The sequence below is a fragment of the Capsicum annuum genome, chromosome 10 (genome assembly GCF_002878395.1).
Source record: "Capsicum annuum cultivar UCD-10X-F1 chromosome 10, UCD10Xv1.1, whole genome shotgun sequence".
In the NCBI taxonomy this organism is placed as follows: domain Eukaryota; kingdom Viridiplantae; phylum Streptophyta; class Magnoliopsida; order Solanales; family Solanaceae; genus Capsicum; species Capsicum annuum.
The window spans coordinates 21,180,219-21,185,464 of record NC_061120.1 but is presented as its reverse complement, the minus strand read 5'-3'; positions in this window follow the sequence as shown (position 1 = coordinate 21,185,464).

Genomic DNA, 5,246 nt, shown 5'->3' with positions numbered 1-5,246 from the left:
TTGAGTACCATGTTGAGCTTCTTCTTAAACCTGAACCAAGCCTCATAATCGACTACAAATGAAGCTATCTGAAATTGTATCTCATTTTTATGCTGCAACATACTGGCCAGAGAAGATAAATAGTTTAAGAATTGCTTGTGCAACTCATTCCAAATGGTAATAGATCCTCTTGGAAGTTCTACCTATGGAATAGTATAAGAAGTGCAGATCCTAATAAAGTTAACGAGGTGCATATTTGCATCGTCTATAGTTTATTCTAAAAATACATCTTTCAAATTCAAAAGCTTGATCATGGTATTAGTTATGTCAAATTTTGTAGTAGGGCGCAGGGTAGGAGGAATGATACTTCCTGTTTCTACCAACTCAAAATATCTCATATCCTCATCATAATCATATGAATGAAGTAATGGAATGCTAGGATCACTTGAGCCTGAGCACCTCAAACTCTATCTCGATTATCATCGAGTGTTACTCGATGATCAACTACCGGTATTGGCCCAGCTAGCTCTGCCTACTGAGCTAACAGGGCCTCCTTAGCCTCTCTTTAATGGTTAGCTGCATCTACTAACATCTGCTCTATTTGCCTATCAGCAATATTCTATAGATCACCTGGAGCAGGAGGAGGTACAACATGCGGGAAATCCTAAACCCCTTCTAAATTGTTTGCCCATACTGGTTCCATCATTATATGATTAGGCTGTAACAATCTTATTGGGTTAGAATTCAATGGGAGTAAGGGATTATCTTGACTCCTGGTGTTAGGTATACACTAGCGTATACCCAACTAAGAAGAGAAAAATAAAGACCTGAAAACTCTAATAAACTCCAATCAATAATTTCACCGTCTTCCCTGACAGCGATGCCAAAATTTTGATCAACGCCCAAACTACACTTTCTATTGAGGTTAAATGGTCGTTATCAAGTAAATTAACCCAATTAGGTTGGGGTCGAACCCATGAGGAAGAAGTAGATTTGTATCCTTAGTTTGCTGAACTCAATGGGCTGAACAGAAAGTAAATTAGGAGTATGTTCTTGTAATATCGAACAAGTAACAAATCTCAACTTTAGTTATAATTAGTCAGGGATGAATAGTAGAATTGTATTCCCCCTGGCTTCTCAACTTAGTAGGCTTATCATGCTTTATTGAATCAACCTAGGGCCTTGTATTAAGAATCTGATAAGTTATATACCATCAATTGTCTTGTGGACTCACTGACGAATTTCATTCTTTACCTTTTAAGTCTCAAGATGTCGTATTACTAACCCTTATCCTAGATTCCAGTTAACTATTACCTTTTGAGTCTCAAGTTATTAGATGATAGATAACCATCTTACATAGATGATACTAATTAGATAGTTTGACAATTAATCTTTAAATTACTATTATAATTATCTATTCCTAGTCACTACTCCTCTTGTAGAGTAAGTAGTGATATTCTATACGGGATCTTACTATTTGCAACCACTAAGAATTCTATCAAATCAAAGATAATACAATTCATGCAAAGATACTAGTTCAGAACAATTTAGCACTTCTCATACTTGGTCAATGTGCTAGGGTTCCAACAGCCCTAGCTAAGGGCTTTATTCGCTCATGCTTGTAAAATTATCAATGGAATTCATAATAAACAACATTAAATGATATCACAATGATAAATAAGTAAAACCCAAAGCCAATAATTGAATTATCAATCAAAATCAAGAACACAGTAATCCCAAGATCAAAATCTGAATCTTGGAATCTAATATAAGTTTGTAAGTGTTAAGAGTGCGTAACCTAACTACAAAATGTCCAAAGGGTATTTATAGGATACAAGGAAATCCTAAAAATTAAAACCCAAAATAAAAAGGAAAACTGAGGTCGGTGGCTACTTACTTAGGCCACATACAGATCGTGTGTACCACATACAGAGCGTATGTGGTCCTAAGTAAGTGATTGAAATTCTACATAGCTCCTGGAACTCTCTGGACTTGGACCTCTGTAATATACTTTGGTCATATACAGACTGTATGTACTATATATGGACCTTATTTTTCCTTAGTAAGTGACAAAGTCTTCTTTTTCCTTCTTCTGGGCCTTTGGACTTCAAGTTCTGACACATAATTTGGTCACCTACGCCCGATAAGTGGCATCTACCTAAAAATGCCTAAGTTAGTAGCCCAAATCTTCAATTTTTATCTTTTTCTTCATTTTAGCATCCACAATCGGATTTCCTGTAAAACATAACAAAAACACATCATATCTCACAAAACAACCTAAGAAACTTGCATATTTTCATAGTTTTAAGCGTAAAAAGTGTTATAAATCCATAACACATCAGGTCCAACCCGTAATTTGATAGAATTGGGCTAAGATTTTTGCAATTTGTTTAGGATAAAATATAAGAAGTGGCAAACTTAAGACCATAAAATGATAAATAGCAACACTTTCACAAAATTATGTTTAATAGCAAAAATAATATTATTTTAGTGGGATCACACCTGTTTACAGTTACCAAGGGGTTACATCTCCTATTTTCACTCTAACACTTTATCTCTTTCCTTTCTTACTTTACCTTTTATTTTATTTATTTCAAATAACTCCTACGTTTCAAATTTTCATTCCAGTTTCTTACTTTTTTCTCACATTTTTCTCACCTTGATATAAAGATTGTGCTCTGAAAAATAAGCTAACTATTAATTTACAGTTATTGCATATTATATCTTCCCAAAATTTTATATATTTTTTTGTTCACCATTGTTATTGTGATTTTTTTTTTATATTTTTGAGATTTTTTTGTTGTATGATTGTGGAGGCATGCTCTAATGAAAGAGCACAAAATCATATAGATGATCAAATAAAGGTATACCAAATATCAATATATTTTTTAATAATCCTCCATCTTTTAGTATTGGACTATCTTAAGATGTAATTGTTAATGTGGGCTGTACATTTAAACCGTCGAAGAAATTAATGAGCATTGAAGAGGTGAGGTCGAAGCGTCCGAACAATCTAGAAAAGATGGACAAAATTATGAAAGAAAAGGATTGAAAAGAATTTCATCTCCAAAACCCCCCAAAAATGAAAGAATCAGAGAAAAAAAAGCAAAAAAAAATGGTGAAACAAGCAAAATTTCAAGTCCTGGTGTTGAAAACTCATTTGAAGATGATTATGATGAAGAAAAATAAGAAGAGGTATTTCTATATGTATTTATCATGATGGTTTATTTTACAAATGTATTTAGTTAATAGGTATTCATTAGTACATATATACAAATCCATGTTGTATATATATTTATGTTGGGTCATGTGCATGTATTTGTATTTTGTGTATACATATGTAGATCTAGATGTATTTTTTGTATAATGCTTATTTGTATTTGCACTACTCTATGTTCATTATAGTATACCATAAATATATGTGTGTGTGTGTGTGTGTAAAGTGTTACTTTTTTGTTATAGAGATTTTATATCATATAGGTATACATATACATATGGGCCTGACATGTATTTTTATATACACATGTTGCTATATATGTATCTTAGAGTGTAACATATGCATTCAATGTATTTTTACACTGTATATACATATGTTGGTCTAGATGTATTTCAGAGTGTACCATATTTTATTTTCTGTCAATGTAAAGGAGAGAGATCATTGAGTTTTGTTGTTTTATCATTCACAGAAAGGTGCATATCCATATAAGATTCATTAATTGTTGTTGGTCATGATGTTGTTGTCTTTTTTAAAATTAAAAAATTAGTCGAGATTATACCTATATGTCTCCAAACTTGTAATTTCTACAAAAGAAATGATAGTGAATTGCTAATCATCCAAAATACAAAAATAAAGATATGTTGGGCCTCTTTGATGTATCTTATATGGAGGATTTGCCTCAACAACTAAGTGATAGTTACATATACCAAGTATATGACTGTACATATATACAAACTATATTCTAATTTATTCCTTAATGTAATTTATAGGGATTGTAGATTCTATATGGTTATATATGTTGAGTGCCTTAGTTATAGGAAAGGCGTTCCTTTGGTTGAGTTCAAGCTCGACTTGCTTCGTACAAGTTATGCTTCATTTATGTGGGACTATGGTTTAAGAAAATAAAAAGTTAATGCTCAAAGTGATGACACAGCACTAATGAGGCCTGTTAGAGAAATCAAGATAACAAACGACAGAAAAGTTCTTGATGTTTGATAGTCTTGTAGTTGTATTTTGTGTTTGACAACATTAAACGACATGCTGACAGTGATGTAATTCGGTACTTGTTAAGATTCATTAATTACTTGTAGGTTTTATTTATTTTTTGAAGAATGGTATTTGTATTTCAGTTACTGCATTATGAAATTGAATGAAATTATTTTTGTTGTGGTTTTTGTTAAATATTTTCCTTATTTTAGATAAGTGATTATAATATCTTTGTTCATACTTTATATATTTAGTAGTTAGTTGCACAATTTTATATTTATATGTATATGTTTTTACATTTGTACATGCACCTAAATATGTATTTAAATTTTAATGTAGACGTTGATATAGTTATACATGTAAAGGTATTTTTTTATAAATACATCTGCAAATAAACTCATAACTACAAATGTAACTTTAAATTTATAAATTTATATTTATATTCTATATGTATTTGTGTTTTGTAAATGTATATATGAATGTATTTAAATGGGAATGTACAAGTTTATAGGTAAATTTATATGTATTCAATTGAGCAGGACCAAGACGGAGTGCTTGGAATGTAAGTTTAATGATTTATCGCAGGAGGCTGACGTGGTAGTGAAGCTGAATTCTCAGGTCATTCAGAAGAGGGAGAGTTTCAAGTATCTTGGGTCTATGATTTAGGGGATTGGTGAGATTGAGGAGGATGTCACACACCGTATTAGTGTAGAGTGGTTGAAAGGAGTCTTGTGTGATAAGAAGGTGTCACCAAATCTTAAAGGTAAGTTCTACAAAGTGACAGTCCGACCAGCTATGTTATATGGAGCGGAGTGTTAGCCAATTAAGAACTTCCATATCCAAAAGTTGAAGGTGACGGAGATGAGGATGTTATGATGGATGAGTGGCTTTACCAGGAAATATAAGGTTAAAATGAGATTATTTAGGAGAAGGTGGGAATAACTTTAGTGGAGGACAAGATGTGAGAAGTAAGGTTACGTCGGTCAGGGCATGTGATTAGGAGGTGCTCGATGCTCCCATACGGTGGTGTGAGAGGCTGGCTATGGATGATTTTTGATGGGGT